Source organism: Aricia agestis, chromosome Z (genome assembly GCF_905147365.1).
Source record: "Aricia agestis chromosome Z, ilAriAges1.1, whole genome shotgun sequence".
NCBI lineage: Eukaryota > Metazoa > Arthropoda > Insecta > Lepidoptera > Lycaenidae > Aricia > Aricia agestis.
The window spans coordinates 10,999,537-11,017,899 of record NC_056428.1 but is presented as its reverse complement, the minus strand read 5'-3'; the positions used below and the strand labels follow the sequence as shown (position 1 = coordinate 11,017,899).

The 18,363-nt window shown below is 36.7% G+C and overlaps 1 protein-coding gene across 1 annotated transcript in view; it reads right to left on the bottom strand.

Moving 5' to 3' along the window:
- Positions 1 to 14,716: 14,716 nt before the first annotated feature.
- LOC121739533 (zinc finger homeobox protein 4) overlaps positions 14,717 to 18,363 on the bottom strand; it is a 68,655-nt gene continuing 65,008 nt past the window's right edge. Inside the window, exon 5 of the transcript XR_006037463.1 lies at positions 14,717 to 14,728. The gene's annotated coding sequence lies outside the window, so the exon portion shown is untranslated. The remainder of the gene's footprint in view (positions 14,729 to 18,363) is intronic.

The following is an 18,363-nucleotide window of genomic DNA, read 5'->3' as shown; positions in this document are numbered from 1 at the left end:
CAAAGTGAACAATTTTTTATTATTGTCAAAATTAACGTGTCCGTGCAAAGTGTCCTAATAAAGGACCTGTTATTCTTTTAACTCCATACTCTACATTAAGTAAAGTCAGCCATGCTCATAACACATTGTTTTAAGTTTCAGACAAATAGTGTTTCTAAAATGTACAATACCTACTATAATTATATAGCGCTTAGTCCTTATAGTAAAAATGTTGAACCAAAAAACCTATTTTAAGGACTCGAGAGCCATTTTTCTTCTATTTTGCACTAACTATAAACATTAAAACACCGATACTAATAAAATACAGTCAGTACTAATATCGGCTATAAAATAATGACGTCAACACATAAACCGATGTTTTAAATAACTAGATTAGCAAAAGATCTGAGGCTGTCTTAATGCGGCTTAATGTGAATTTTATGATCGTTACACAAGGCATACTTTAACATCTGTCTAAGCGATCGCCGTCAAAAGTTATCGAATCCGAAGTACACTCAACGAGGAAAACCGTAACAATTTTCACATTTAAAATATTGAAAAACTGTGAAAATGAGGTCTTTGGATGTAAATTTCGCTGAAAACTAACATGTAAAGTACGTCTAAATATAAACTGTTTAGTAAAAATCATGAATTTTATCAAAATTTGGTAGTTTTTCCGACATTTTGCAACTAAAATCCGTGGCAGAGTGTAGCAAAGCATCAAATTATGAATGAATAAATCAACAGAGTCGTAAAATGCTTTATGTTTTGTTCTGGCGGCTGTTATTACTTCTATATTGCCCCAGATATTGCCCGATGCAAATCTCCAGTGATTCTTTTTATTGCTCCCATCATCAGCACCGAAAATTTGAATAAAATAGATTAAATTATGCTATTTTTATGCTAAAGTAAGCCGGCTTGATGCTCCCTGGATAAAGAACAAGTCTATAAAATTGTAAGAGAGTTTTCATAAAAATATCATCACGAAAATCTTAAGCAGCCATACTTTTAACTTGCTCTCTTTCTACCTCTCTTTACTATTTTCATATAACCACAATCCACATAGTTTATCAACCTAAAATATTTTAGCAAAAGTATGGTACCACCGGAGAAATTAATTCTTCATAAGCTGCTATGTCCACACTATGCGCTTTCGTCTTCAATTTTCGTCATCTTCTTTCATTCAACTTTCGTTTTGGCGCATTGAATAATTGAATGCGTCAACGAACACAACGCCAACTGTCATTTCAAAGCGAAAGTTTCGGATACGGTCAGAGGGCATGGCTCACGTTCGCTGTTGACTGCGCTATAACGCATGCCCTTGACGAACAGAAAAAGGCACAGTGTGGACGCAGGCAGATGTGGGACCTACGTCATTTGGTCGTATTGTGTCAATTCAATATTAGTCGTGAATTGTGTACTCGTGGCTGGGTTTGACATAACGCAACCAAATAACGTTGGTCCGTCAACCAACCTATGAATCAATTTCTTCGATGACTACATACAAATTTGGCATAAAAATTGAGGTTAAAAACTAAGCTGTACATAGGTGGAAAATGACATGCTAATTGCTATGTACCATCGAGGAAGTTGATTCCAATGCAATTGACAGACCAACGTTATTTGGTCGAATATGTCAATTCAATGTTAATTGTGATCCGTCAGCTGGGTTTGACGTAACGCGACCAAACTACGTAGGTCCCCGATTTGCATAGGAATCAAATTCTCTGATAGTACTTTGTAGCTCTATTTAAGTAATGGATATCAACAATGAGTTTCTAAAATACTAGAGTAGCAATGTCTTACAAAAGATTCTCAGAAATGCGTAACCACTTTTTTGTTCAAAAGACAATGTCAAGTCATATATTCGTTATGTCATTATGTATGTGAGATATGCCTGCAGGCATCTTCGAAGTGGCAACGCGTTGCTACCGTAAACTTCCAATCTAGTTACGTTAGTAACATAGAATATCATTGGATATCAAAGTCATGTCAAAGTTCAATTCCTCAATACGAGTATGAGAGTTTAAAATGCTTTTAGTTGATGATTCGCAATTGACTGTCCCTTATATGATATTTAATGAAATATTATAAAAGATCCATACATTATCATTAATATGAGGGTGAACGTGATAGATGTTTGTGGAGTGACTTGCACCAGTTCTGATTCTCCTTTCATATACGGCATTAAGCTATCGTGATTTTGTATCGCGTTACATTATTAAGATTGCTTTTCATCGCGAATTAATGTTAGGTCAATATAAAATATAATTTTCTGTAATTCTTCAACGACAGGAGCCGCAAAACAACAAATTTAGTGCTTGTTTCACCACTTCCTGATAAGTGCCGACTAGGCTATCCACCACTTAACTTAATAATTATAATAATATCTATGGACGCTTCACACCACGTCAGTCTGGCCCCGTGGTAAGTACCTGAAGGACTTGTGTTACGGGTACCAGACAACGGAAATATATTTAATACTTTTATACTGTACATATATTTAAGATTTTTCTTATATGATACACATATTTAATACACATCCATGACCCAGGAACTTTAAAAACTTTTTGTTCCGTCGGCGGGATTCGAACCCGCGACCCCCGGCTTGAGCTACTAACGCGCTCACCACTGAGCCACAGAGGTCGTTAAACTTGACAGATGAAGTATGGAGAATCTGTTAAAAAAGTTGTAAATAGCCTACTCGGTATATCAGAAAGTGGTGAAACAGGCCCTAAATGTCGAAATATGATTAGTCTCATGTTTTGAATCAGAGGACTTAATTCGTAATTTTATAATTTAACACGAGGATCCACCATTTACAAGAATATGGCAAAGATGGCAAAGCATTCTAATCACACGTAATAATATCATCTCAGGACTTAGATGAAATTCATCAGAATTCAAATATTTTTTGAGGCAGGATTTTTTTCTGTTTCAGATTGTTTAAAATTCACCATATTGATTAATACCCAATCCTTTAAAAACATACAAACAATTGGATGGAGGGATAAAAAACGTGATCGAGACCCGGCCCAATACAATGACAACTGCAAGCTGAATCAATCACAAAAAACGGAATCCAAACAAAAACAACAATTAAAAACCGAGCTGAGGCCAGAAATATTTAGAATACGCTGCAACAGTCACGATTTGTAAAGGACCAACCAAACGGCCGAGAACCCGAGAAACAGAAACATTTCCAACCTTGTTAAGGTGGGAACGCACAAGGAGTTATAACTACATATATTACAGCAACGCGATACTTCACTTCCCATAGCATTTGAGTTCCGCTGTACTCGAATCACCAAATGCCCATATTAATTTCCGTAGTGAATGGTTGTGTTGATCCTAGCTGTGCGAGAGTTTTTTATAGCGTACAGTTGAAATATAAAATTGTTCTTTCTTTAATATCAGCCTCTGCTCAACTTGTAACTAAGTGACATGTTACAGCGATTTTTTTTTTGTTTTTTCGGCAAAACATTGATTGCACCATCAGGAACTTTTCAAAAGGAGGACGAAATCTCGCGGGAATTCTCGCGAATTTGGAGGGGCTTTTTATTTCACGGACTCTTACACGTGTAGGGTTGTCTTTATTGGTTTAGAGTTTAGACCAATTAATGACATCTTATAGTCGATTCCTCGAATGGTACGGTATAAATTATAAGATTTATTCACTTTTTACTCCATTATTTATGATCTATGATGTTTCTGAAGCGGGTAAAGGTGATATAAAATATCACCTCCTTTTCAAACGATCTTTGACTTTATTAAATAGACACTTGCATATTTTACTGCAGTTTATACCTTGCGAATAGAGACCACTATTTTCGTTTAAAGTAAGTATATTTAGTCGTAAATTTTAATTATGATAATAAAATTTGTGAAAATAACAATTATTATCTGAGCTTTAAATTCTTATTACTTAGTGTTTTGCACATTTTTCTGAGGAATCAGCATTTCTTATACTGTTTCAATATTTGATACGTAAATACAAGTTCAAACTTCTAGCAGACACGTAATTATAAGTTCTAACAGAGACTATACTATATTTATATCACCAAAAACCTCAACTAAAGTCGGATCTAGATTGCAGGTCGAAAGTCAGTAAACAAGCTACAAGTCAGCTAGGTGCAATTTTATCATTCGATAGGGAGTGATTGAGGCTGAGCGCTCCGTGGACAGGCGGCCATTCTATGTAAAATATGAAGAGCGCTCCCGGCCAGATTCGCCGATACGGGAACTAACGGTCAACTTCGGTATAACTTAGTCTCATTACTCAACAATCTAAGCACGTCTTAAGACGTCCCTTAAAACTTAGGTTTAAAAAACATTGCACTTTGGAGTCTCCTTCAGTTTCAAAATGTCAATCTTTAATAAACTTCCTAATATTTGTCTACATCTGTCACGCTAAAACAATCATGAAAAACAAATGATCCGCACTCTGGTCATAGAAAAGGACATAAGATAACTTTTATCACATCACGGTTGCCGTTTAATAACGAAAACTGCTGGCAACATCCAGTTTACCACAAAAATGTCTCCATTTCCATCATTTAAAGAAAATATGAAGTTCATAAACAATATTAACTATGTTATAAAATATAGCGAATACTTGTGTCATAATGGTTGTTAACCATATCTAGAGCTGGTCTGATTGAGTTATGGGCAGCAGGCACCTGATTGATGTTCACTCTGTGGCCTCCATTGTATCTGCAAAAATGTTGACTATGTGCATACATGTCATTGGTATTAGCATTTATGTGAGAGGACTTCGGAATTTGAATTTCGAAGCTTTTGTTTTTTTTTTTCTTGTAATTCGGTATCAGTTATGGCCTTAAAAATAAAAAATAAACATAATTACGGTAGTTTAAGTGATCCTTATGCGTCTTTCCGCCGTACTCAGAGACATTTAATTACGATTAACCTTCGATTTAATGAAGAGTTTGACAGATAATATATGGGGCTTATGTCAAAATTTTAAATTATTACATTTAAGTAATTAATGTTCCACTCTGAGTGCGACAGGTCCTATTGGAAAACAATATTTAATAGAAACCGCGGGACACGAACTTGATTAGTTTAAGCCAATGATGAAAAACTCAAAGCAGATATTATGTTACTACCGCGCGCGTTGTGAAGATTCAAATACGGCCCAAATGGGCCGTCTGTTGTTTAGTCTGCATCGAGCGCAGTCACGAACGTGCTGCGTCTTGTCTTACCTAAATAAATTGAAAATGACGTAGTGCGTGTATCGGAAATGTACCAATTATGACTCGAAAATAAACAAAACACATGGAATCTCTTACCACATGTCTTGTAGAATATCATTGGTTTAAGCGTAAATTGAAAGTTTCAGTAAGCCGTCACCGTTCTATTGATATTATTTACTTTTATTTAGTCTTGTTATGTAATAAATACTTTGTAGTAGTGTATTTCAAAGTCTTGTTAAGTCATTTCTTGTTTTTTTTTCATTTGCTTTAAAGCAAGGTTCCGTTCGGTTGATAGTAAATGCTAAAGATGCACGATATAAAGACGTATGAGCAGTAAAAATCACTTTATCATAACCTACGTGGGAGCTGGGGCAGTTAACATTTTAAACAGGTACAGATTTAAACCAATTGTTGTATTGTGGAAATTAGACCGTCTATGTTCTATTGTGTACAAACGATTGCGGTGATCCTATCGGTTTTAGGGTACAGTCGTACAAAGAGTATATTTCATCTCGTACTTGTTACTGTAGGAATAGCGTTGTAAATTGGTTTACCGTGTTGTCCACGACTGTACCTACACCGAGAAATAGGAAATGTAGGGGTTAGGTGTAAAGCGGATTATACATAGCTGATATATAAAGAGGACTATACACTCACAAATATCAATAAATGTCATAGTAATGGTATTCAGTTAGGAAGTTTAATTCACGTTATAATGTATGTTGTTTTGTATGTAAAAAGTAATGATGGTTTTTCATACAAAAACTTGCCGTATTTTGCGACGTTGGCAATTGTGTTGGAACGTTTGCCTAATAAGACGGCGTAGTGTGTATGAGCAAAAGAATCGGAACTACATATTCATGTCCGCTTTTTCCGCTAAGCCACTAAAAAGCCCGCGGCCGAATCAATAAAACCGGTTCGCGACTGCCCAAAATTGAGCGAATGTTTTCCTTAAACAAACGAAAATAAATGAATTTTCAAAGGCCGAAAATATAAAACGATAAGAAGATTAGGTAGAGCGGAGATGACATTGGAAATTAAGGCTGTTTTCTTTTGTAATTCGTCCCCCTATCCACCCTCGGGGGGTGAACACGTTAAAAATGTATGTTTTCTTCGCCCCCTCGGGGGGCAACGCTCTACCGATTTCACTATGCTTATGTCCACACCTTCCTAACATTAAGATGAATATTACGTTTGCGTTTGTTAGTTTTTGCGTCAGTTTATGCAACGAACGGCCACTTCCTACATTTTCTCTTATTCAACTGCTCGTTTTTTGTAGATAGTTGGAATCAATAATAATTATAACAATTTTTTTCAGATGACTGGGAACAAAAAGTACCGCCGGTTGGTAAAAAAAGTAAGTGACAGTTAAGTAATAAAAGCTACTTGTGCGAGCGATTAAAGCGCGCTCGCTGACGTGCGAAGTGCGCGCTCGCCACGCCCGATTACACGCGACATTCCCGATTAACATACTGGCGAAAAACCTCGTAAGTGCAATTACTGTAAAATACTCCTAGCTTACCTTAGCTGCTAATGTAATTGTCACATTTGTAATGCAGATTTCGGTCCGTATAACCAAGTTCTAAGTATCGAAATTAGGAGGTAAAGTTAAATTTTTCCATGGCAGTCAAAGGGTAAAAAATCGATGAGAAATATTGGCTGTTTGATTTCGGGCCAGCACAATTAAAGGTACTCCCACATAAAACGCCGAAAACGAAGCCACAAAATAACTGACAAACACTTCGGGATAATAAGGGTCCGAGAGCGGTTAGGTTTTTACTATCCAATCGTAGAAGGCCAAGTAATTAAGTTCTTAAACACCGAAGATTTTTCGGAGGGGTTTTGCGTTAACGGAGCCGCATGCCGGAATACTTCGCGACGCGTTCCAGCCTCCGTCGGGTAATTAAAGCGACGCGCGGGCAAAAACTCGCTAGAGGATCGCGTAGGATTCGTTCAGCATCCACTAGGCTGGTGCACAGAATATTTACTACGCGGAGACTAAATATAGGCTGCGATACATTGCTGGTTTAACGTGGAGGTGGCAACAATCGACACAAGAGACTGTTCAATGTACAACGCGGAGTATTTCGTACCGGAACGGTCGAGAAAGGATTCCCTTCGTTTGGGCGGTCTGGATGCGCGCAAAAACGCGCAGTGATCGTGCAGCAACGTAATAAATTAGAGCGAGCGGCGAATACGGACACCACTCAATACTCGGCGTTAAATAAAAACATTAAGGACTGCTCGAAATAATCGAAGGGAAAAAGCGATAGGAGCGATTCGGTGGCGACAATCCTCTGGACTCCTTTGTATTTCGTATTGTTTCAAAGAATAAGGAAATAAATCTAAACGATCCGATCTGAAATTCTACATGAATAGGTCGATGCGATCTTCAATTGTGTGAAACTCGCATTCTCAAAAATGTTTAGCGGCGATTTATAACGATTTATGTTTGCAAAACTTAGCTTAGATTTAAAGTAAATATTATTTATTTTTAATGTTTATGAAAGTTTTTTTCAATTACGGAGAATTTTTCATTATCGATTTCAATCGTGGTTATTAATTGAGAAACAGACAAAAAAAGAGAAATTTGTTATTTAAAAACACCAGAAATCAGAATAAATCAAAATGAAAAACAACAGCTTGACAAGAATGAGATTGGAAATGAAATAGCACAGACGAATGTGACCAGTGACGTTCCGTTACCGAGCGGAATTAGTATTCGAAAATGCAATTTCAGTGCAGTATTTCAGATGGCGGTCCGAAAGGGGTGGCTGAGTACATATTCATCTTGTTAGGTATGCTGCGCCCGCTTCGGCAAACACAATAAGATCCTCGGGGGTTCCCCCCACACTCGCTCCTCCTTCGCTTATGGAAAACTTATTAGAACCCGGCCCGCCCGGGAATCCTTTTTCCTTCGGTAAATATTTGAGGGAGAAATTAAAATTTGACAGCGCGAGGAAGGCTGTACATGCTCGTACGTGCTGCTCGCCGCGTAAAATGAAATTTAGATCGAGTTTGGACAGTTAAACGATGTCTCGGGCGTAATCTCAGTGGCCTTGTTGTTTACCGTCCTATGTTGTCGCTTAAGATTTACATATTATTGGCTTACGTAAATTGGAATTTCCTATCGCGAAATGGATTTTATAGTTTATGTTGTGGACACGCTTATCTGCTTAGTAACACTGCTGAGAAGTTACTCGTATGTTATTCCACGAAAGGCTCTTCTAGGCTTATATTTCATACTGCTATCCGAAACCCATTATACAAAACGTTTAAATATGTAAGTGGATATCAGAGAGAAAGGAAAGAAAAATAAAGGAGTGTTGGGAGATTTTTATTATGAATTTGAGTCTGAAACTACTGATCCAATTTTGATGTCCACAGATAAAAAGGACGGTGTAACAACAATTTTATACTTAAACAACATCTTTTTCTTTTTTATATTTAAAAGTAAACACCCCCCGGTTTCAGGAAGCGCGGACGTACAGCAAACAATAATTCACACGTAAGACCAATGTAGTGAAAAATGAGAAGGCTGTGGAACGTGCGCCGCATTCGTCGGCACCTAACAAATGAGCCTCCGCTTCTATTTGTATAAAATACACGTTTTATGTACTATTACACATTTTTTGGGGTAAATATATAATATACTTTTTAGGATACCTGGGAGATGCTTGGAGTAAGAGTGCCAGTTTGTCATTAGATTGTGTCAACTGTACAAGATATGTGAACTGTATTCGGATGATACCTTACATGATGTGTTGCCCAGTGCCCACAACTTCTTTGTGCTGAAGTTGTCGCGTTTGTTTTTCCTTGATGAAAACTGTCCATGTACTTTTCCGGGATCGACATTATCTTCATACGAAATGTCACCAGCGTTACAAGGTAACAGGCAGATGTGGTGAAAATTCGCCCCACATACAAAAGCATCAAACCTCTACTCATTCACAAATAACATCCTAATCGCAAAAGTCAATATCGACATCAGAGTATCCTTATTGAAAACAAAGTCAATTCTAGAGACAAATTAAATAAATGTGTACATCAGCGAGCGATGCGTTATCGTTAAAGAAAACATCGAAGTAATGGTGCCTCATTAGAGATAATGCGTAGCGGCCTAGCGGAAATCAGAAAGTATGTTTTCCTCGCAATATGCGTTACACACAGTAGACTAACTTTATACTAGCCCGCATCGCACCCACGCATAAGCCGATAACTTTGTGCAGCTTTTCTATTTTTTCATGTTATGCAGCCGTTTCATGCATTAAAAATACGAGAGCAATATAATTAAAGATGAACATGATCTCTACATTTATGGCGTTCGTAATCGCCCGTATTTGTCCTGGCGTGAAGTAGAGAGAACATGTCATGTCATGTGTGATTGTCCATGATCGACATCCATACGTGCTATAATTAGTAGTTATTGCCACAATCATGGTTATCCATCGATACGTAGAGAGCCTTTACTTTAGGGAGCAGAAAAATTACGTGACAATTTTTTCTCTGTCCACGAATTTCATCTCGAGAACGTAGTTACGCTACTGTCTTGTATTGTTTTCCTCGAAGGCTGTATAATGTATATAAGGGTAATGTTTCTAGTAATTAAAGGCGGGGAAGGGCGTGGTCGCGCATGCGTGGTGCGTTTTAATTACTAACATCTCATCGCCGCCTCCTAATGAAGACGCTCTCGGCTGTGATTGGGGTTCTATTGTAGGTATTACGCCAGTCGCTATGTGCTTTGTTCGTATATAGAAGGTTTTACAAGTTGGATATATACTAACTATTTTGTTATTATTATTCTATTATATTTAGTTTAATTAGTTACTAGGTGTTAATTGTAATAATTGTGCACGTTCTGTCTGCTTTTATCTCTTATCTCTAAAAAGGGCTGCTATGAGATTTCTTTTTTGAAATAAGGTGTTACTTTATGTCTTTCTATGTTATTTGTATATTATTATTGTTTATTTGTTTCATTTATTATACTTTGTCTCTTTACAGTGCACTCACTAAGACTTTTATCTTACATACTTAGTTATATATCATAATATAAAACACGAATAAACTTGTCAAGTATTACGTAACAAAGATTTACAAAGGACATCGAAAGTATTCAATACACGCTCACGCCGACTACCCTCATGTCACAGAAAAATGTCTTGTGGCATATCTAAATAGTATGATTTAAATAAAAAATGGCACGCGACTAGGTGGCTGATCCATCAGAGAAGCGCCGCACGTAGGAAGGGTGCATTTTGATTTGTTCTTGCCTAGGCAATTTCCCGACCCGACTTCTAATAGTAATTTGAATACGAAATTCCACCTTTCCTATTCTCATGCAAATATCGTGGAGGTTATGTATTAATTTTTTCGTGTTTAATCCTTTGGGGATGAATTTTACGGTTTTTGCAGCTTAGAGAGTTTAGAGAGAAATATAAATTTATGATTCTGCTAATCTATTAGTTAATGGTAATGAATATCAAATTAAAATGTAGTCACTGTACAAGAGAACAGTTAGCATTCAATTAATTTGGACATGGCACTGCGGTGATTATGTCAAATGATCGAATCCCCTTAACTTTGAAATATCTAACTTAACAGTATATTTACTGAGTGTTTAGTGAGTTTGATTCTTAAAAAACTAAAAGTTTTTTCTAACTAAATCCAAAAAGATAGAGCTGTAATAAGCCTCGATTAGTCTTCACCAAAATCAAGCTCCTTTAAACATATAACATGTCCATTCCTCCGCGCAAAAAATATTTCAATCATCCAAATCCCATTTATTTGAGTATTGAGTATTCGGGCGGGCGTTTAATAGTGGGGCACCACCACCACTTTCAATCAAGGGGGTGGCGTCCTTCATCTATCTACATGTCGCCCGATCCCAAATTATGCCTGAATTTCGATCAGCCGATATGTATCGGTATAATTTTTCCTATTCGCAAATCTATTCCTTTTTGCTTCGTGTTCTTCCTTTACTTTTATTAACACGTTTAAGTTTGGATTTGTTTAATATGAAAGTTACTAAAACATCAGTGTGAATGGATTAAGTGTTAATTAGTCGCGAGTTCTAAAAATGCCAAAAAAGGTTTCTTCAAAAACTTTCCTGAATTCCTGCAAATGACCTGAAACCTTTTTATGGAGGTTATAGAGGCAAATATTAAGTTAATAGATCCCTACACAAAAGTAACCTGTAAATACTGTCTAGACTTTTAGCCTATGTAGCTAAATTATATTAGCGAAAAATACAATTTATCATTTTTAATTGAATGACATTTCATGCGTAGCGTGTATATTGAATAAACACAGGTAGGAATGGAACAAAATGAAGAAATGTCATTGATTGAGCATACGTATGGGAATATATTTCGGGGAGAAGGGTTGCGTTATCTTTACCCGAATTGCCAATTCAGTTCCTGGTACATTTATTATTTTTACGATAAATATTCTTAGAAACGTAATAGAATATTATTCGATTTGATATCACCGATATGTAGATTCGCAATTATTGTACGAGAATGGAAATATTTGCTAATAAATTTTTTATTTTTGGAAAAGGTTTGTTTTCACGGAATGTGTGGGGCTGATTCGGATGAAAAAAAAACTTACACGTTGAATTAATTATTCTTCTAATTTTATTTCTTTAAAGGTAAATATTAAAGGACTGTACTCCTATATATCTCCTACTCCTAGATAATACTAAATTTTGCATCATGAAAGCTTTCGTTACTTATTAAATCGAGTCAAATGGACTGATGGAATGATTTAGACTTATCAAATTACAGTTTATAAAATATCAAAGAAACTTTAAGACAGTTTGTTTCACGTAGGTATATTATGAGAATGTTCTTGTTGGTTTATCTGGTTCAAACGAGGAGCAAAACTACATAAAATCGTACCTAAAATTGAGGTACCGTAAAGTATGTAAAGTGAAATAGTTAAGCACAACAGAGAAGTTAATACGTTGCCAAAGCCCGTCCGGAGGCTTCCTGCTGAATGCCTATTAGACCTGTTTTAAATTTAAATGCTAGACAAGTCCTGGCCCGTCGCCAGCCTCCGCGTCTGAGAGTTAACTATTTGAGATTCAAATTTCATCACTATGTATTGGAAACGCCCGGGATTTTAGATACTTTAGCGCTATATTGTGCAGAAGGATGCATATTGCACAGTGGCTGTGAGGCAGGGGAAGTCTATCTGTTAATATCTCTGTTACTTTACACGCTCCAGGACCAATCCATTTAGCTGCGATACTCGCATATATTGTAATATTTTTTACTTAATAGGCCATTGTTGAGCGTTTTGAAAATGAGTAGTGCGCGGTCCACAATGAAATTAATTTCATGTTTTCATTGGAATTATTTATGAGTTCGTAAAAGCAATAAATGTATGTCGATAACGTGTACTCGCTCGCGGTCGTTACGACCGGGGATTTATCTAAAAAGAACAAAAAACGACCACTCGCTTTAACCCTGCGACGTCGTAAAAGTACTCCGGCCCGGGTGGAGCGACAACAAAAATACTTTATTTATATGCTAATGTAATTTATATGACGCTTAATGTCTCGTGGCTGGTAACGCACGATTCCGTTCCATTCTTTTAGCCGGGACGGTGTTTTCGGAAAAGGGGCTTTATTACGAGTGGTGTAAGGTGGAGAACGTTGTGGGGCCGCGTCATGTGTGCCGATACGATTATGAATGCGCGGTAGGAGGCAGCTCCCAGGCCGGCTTCCTTGGAGGCGGGTGGGAGGCAGCCCGGTTTGAGAGAATCAATAAAAATACGCTAGAAAAGCGTTGATTATACGACGAGTATTTGCCAAACATTCTTATAATTGGTCGTGTTTTTGACAAGTTAGCCGTTGCTCGACCTCTGTAGACTTTCGAGTGTTTAGCTGAATTTGAAAAGTTATACTTGATTTTTGTGTCATTACTCATTAGTGATTGCTAAAAAGCACATTTTTATCGCTGTTTCGATGAGACCTCAATAACTAATAAACTCTCATTTTTACATCCTTTTTCTGTTCCTAATCTTAAGTTATGTAATTTGTAGTCATAGTAACCATCGTCAAAGATGATTACTACAACAGGCCCGTTAGGATTTTGTATTGCCTGAAAAACCAAATGTTTTCACCGCAGCAAAAAGTCGAATTCGGAATTTCTATACACGTCAGTCCCCCCGTAATTTATTACATAAATACAGGTAATACATAATGTGGGTACATTAGATATTCAAATTAAAGGAGAACAAACGTTGATGGACAGTCGATCTCGGCGGCCATTTGCATTTCCTCCGCCTCGCCTTTAATGCAGATTCCAATAGTCAGATAAACAATGATATGATATACATCACTAATATGTTAAGCAAGGATGTCGCATTAATACAGAATTGTAATGAAGGGGACTGTTTGGGTATTTTGATAAACTCGGGACTTTTATTCGTGGTTGTTTTCTGATAAGTTTTATTATCCGATGTGTATATTTTTCTTTCTCTATGCTTCGTTGTCTCTTGTCCAAATTCAACAGTAGGTATACGTCTAACCGCCGTACTCAGAGGTATTAAGTTATGATTAACCTTCAATTAAATGAAGAGTTTGACAGATAATGTATGGAGCTTATGTCAAAATTTTGAATTGATCACATTTAAGTAATTAATGGTCCATTCTGAGTGCGGCAGTAAGTGTTTTAACCGATTTTTAAAAATGATGTTTGTTTAATTAGTTACTACTATATAAACGAGATTCTTATAATATAATGTGCTGTATAAGAAATAAACTTCTCGTCTTTTCACCCAACGTCATTGTCAAAACTTATTATTTGCTAATTTTGTTTTTGGATCGTTAATATTAAAAACCCTTTAAAAAGACTTGGCTTAAAGGTCTCGTTACCAGGCCATTAAATCTTATAAAAAAAAAAATTCAAAAGCGGTAAATTGCGACACGTTCGATTGTAACAATGTTAAAAAATTCTACTTAAATTAAATTTATTTTAACAACTTACCACCAACGTAAAATCAGCAAACCTGATGATACTTACCTGCAAAGAAATCGACTTTTGTTACTTTCCATTTTTTACTTTCGATATTGAATTACCAATAAAATATTATTACTTATTATTTATATTATCATCAATTTATTCGAGGCATAAAAATGCTGTAAAGGCAACGTTTAACAAGATATTTTCGTTTAAGAGCATTTTTATTCCCCTGCCAAATTAAAAAATTTATAAATTTGTTTCATTAGGCTAATAATAAGTGACAGGATATAACGTCTTTTGTCCGTCCGTATGTCCGTCGCATACCAATGACCGGCTTTACTTTTTATATAAATAATGTAGCACTAGATCTGCGCCTAATTAAATATTCTGTTGGACTTTATTTATTTGCTAATATACAATGAATGGTCCTAACACTCCAGGAATATCAAGTAGGGATCGTAAAAAATCGATTTTCTTATAAATAACATTAATATGTCCTCTATAATCGCATTACAGACGTCGTAAACCTTTTTTCGATTAAAATCTCAAAGGATGTTGTTAAATCAACTCGATCGATGGCTGAATATTTAAAAGATGTGCGAACCGAGGAAAGCATGTAGACTGTAGTTGTAGCATTTGTAAAAAATATATTTTTCATTAAATACTTTGAAACATTTCAAGGGAGGTAGTTGGACCTTCCTATCGAATAAGAAGGTTAAGTGACGAGCGAAAAATAATATTCCTGCAAAACTTTTCAGTTTTTCACGTTACCCTTATCTGTAGATATGTATGCTGACCGTACAAAGTTCATGCGAATATTACTCGAGGGAAATGCACTTCACGAGACATTTAAACTAACCCATCATTACATATTAGCATAATAGCACAAAAAGTTGGCAAAACGTCAGAAAGTATGAGCGTGAGTCTCCGGCGCGAATCGTAACGACACTAGGAAAAGCCCAACCTGATTTATGACTGTGATTGCTTATTTGATCACTTTATGATAGCTGAAAGCGCTAGGAAAGTCCATAAGGCGCAGGCAAATCGCTAACGGCCCTAAGCGTGACCATAACGGGAGCCGACGCGACAAAAACGCAAACGACGTAATCTAAAGAAAATTCGCTAGGCGCAAATGTGACTCATTACATTAAAAATAGTCGCCAGCGAGACGAGTATAGCGATAAGGTGATTTAAATAACCGATCAGCATGCGGCGCGCGCGCATCTCGCCATTGTTTTCGCTAAATGACATCAAAGTCGTCGACTAACGTATTTAGCATGTGAAATGAAATTATTTAATTTTCTTAGAAAAACGTATGTAAGCTCAACAGGTGCGCTGCTAATCGTGTGATCGCGAGTGAGTCAGGGCTGCGCATTCCTGAGCTGCAGGGCGGCTCAACAGTTTACACTAATCACTGAAAGTTGCAAGCTAAAGTTTTGTAAAAAAGTTTTCAACTTTTACAAAGTTGTCGATTTTTAAGCTATTGCATAGCTTTTATCGCGGGCTATGAGCGCGGCGATCGAATCTAGAAATTCCGTAACAAAAATAAACCTAAGACTCCTCACTCTGACCGACAAGCGGCGTTGAAAGCCGTCCATCGTCTAACGTCGTTTCAGTTCGTCGGACATCGGCTCGGTGTTTGTATGTGTGGGAATAGACGTATGCGAATTATAATTGCATAAGTTGATAAAAATACTATACAATAGGTTTACCGCGGCAGTCCCCGAGTGCCACACGTATTTTTAATCAGCAGAGAACCCTGGATATAGGATTGTGAATTAAGAATAATGGGTGTTTCAGGTAAAAAGCTTAAGCTCATATTTTAAAAAGTTCAGACAAAACCATTAAGGTTCATTAACGCCTGAATCGATTAAAAAAACCCATCGCGCCTCGCGAGCGAAGTGAAAAACAACCAATTACACTGATGGAAAAACTTTGTAATAGATAATTTTGTAAACGAAAATTTATTCAATTACACTGAATACGAAAACTTTTTCTATTACGGATTACACGTGATTATAAAACTTTATCAGCTCTACGTCGTGTACCAAGGTAAATATTTTGTACGGCAATTTTTCAGTTACCAAGAAAATACAGTAAAAAACTGGTAAACGTAGCTACCTCAATCGACACAATAAATCTTTTATGAACAGAAATAACTTGGAATTAGTTCTACTGATCAAAAAAGTGAGATCATGGTAAGGAAGATTTCCCCTCTCAAATCAATAAGAGATTACATTGTTTAATTTCTAGATTTTCTAAATTTTAACCCCGTAAATAACGAGGATTAACATTGGAGAGCAATGGTAGAGATTGTTTGTGATGTTAATGAAAATTTAAATTTAAATCATAAATATTTTTTGCTTCGCATAATATTACAGGTAACAGTGGCATTATCTCGGTATGAATCTTTTGACTCTATCAGCAATTTTGGCCGCGCCTCCTCTTGGCAGCGCCGTAGACGGGTGAATAAACATTTGAACCCGGCTGACTTCAATACCTAAGTCATATGCTACGAATAATAAAAACTATTCGACATTCGTAGGTCACAGGATTCCTTGGTTCCACAACAAGGCCCTACCTCGAAGGTTACGCAAAAACTATTGAAATCTCGAGTGAGGACGTCACGTCGCCACCTCGTTTGTTGGGAATAACACGAAAAGTGTGAAAAAGTGACATTAACTCGGGTCACGCACTCACTTAATGATGAATTTATGACTGAGTATTGATACGGTTTATTGTCCAAGGTCCTCGGTGGACGTGCCAATGGCAGGGAAACTGGCAGAGGAGGTAGGCTGCTTTGTTATTTTTGGACATTTTGCTTGGGATGAAATGATGAAAATATAATGGTGCTTAATAAACCTAGTAAGTAGAAGGTTTTCCTTTGCTGGATTTTTATAAGTGAAACACTACGAATAATAAAAACTATAGTTATAGTTTTTATTATTCGTAGGTGAAACAGAAGACTAAAATGTAATCCTATAATCTACAATCGGCGTGTTCGAATATTTACGAAGCATAGAAGACAAAACCACAAATAAATTATCAAGGACATTTTGAAACTTCTGGTCTTAATTAAAACTAGACAAAAATTGTGTTTTTGTTGGAGATGTTAAATTAGATACATATTTATTATATATTATTAATAATGACAAAGTGTTAAATTGTTAAATAAGTAATAATCCCTCTAAGGTCTTAAAACTATTTGAAACTCTATCATTATGGAGTTTTGCGAGTCAGTAGAGTAAATTTTTTTGTTGTTCCATGATGGACTAATATCTGGTGGATGTCGTACGTACAGTTTTAATTAGCGAATCTATTAGACAGCAACCCAATCATGGTTCTAGACCATTGTCAAACCCGTGTCTAATTCATAAGCCACCAGATGACCGACATAGCTTATTGTTTGATTTAATTGCGTATCGTCGAGGCCGAAGTATTTAATATCCAAGATTTCTACCCGCGAACTCCGCGACTAGCTAGTGAAATCTATTATCACTGCCCTAGAAGCACGGATGCGTGTAATTGCAGACAATAATTAAGCGTTTACTACAACCAACAGTCATCAAATGAAAGGCGTACGTATAATTGTACGGCATCCATTGCATGCATCGCCTCGATACGATTCTATCGCCTATCCTATTGTCTTAACGTCCACATTCGTATAAAGTTCCCATTAGAAAGAAATCAAAATTGCTTTCCGTTCTTAATTATATCGCAATATCATACAGAAAACACGGAGCGCATCCATCGCTGTTTTGTGTCACAATCGGGGAGTCGCATGAGCGAAACGAGCGTTGTACGACGTTTCAATCTCGCCGGTCGCAGAACATTAATTACTGCACCACGAAGCGGTCATTAGAGGCTTCATTAAGTGTATAATGGGAGGGTAAACAGCCGCACTAGACCGTACCGCCTTTGTCTTCCTTCGCTTAAAAGTGAAACCTCGAGGTACAATTAATTGAAATTACTGTGTCGTGGCCGCGTCCCTGATTATAGGATGTAATAAACTTTCCAACACTAGTCCTCTTTTGTCGGTAATTTCGCACTACACTTGTTTTGAATGGAGCTAAAAGGCGTTGCTTTTAAAGTCGTTACAATATGCCTGAGTCTTAATGTTTCTCAGCCATCGTATGGTTGAAGAACTGCGTGTATGAAGAACGACAACTCCATACTTAGACCATCCTGGACTAAACTTACTT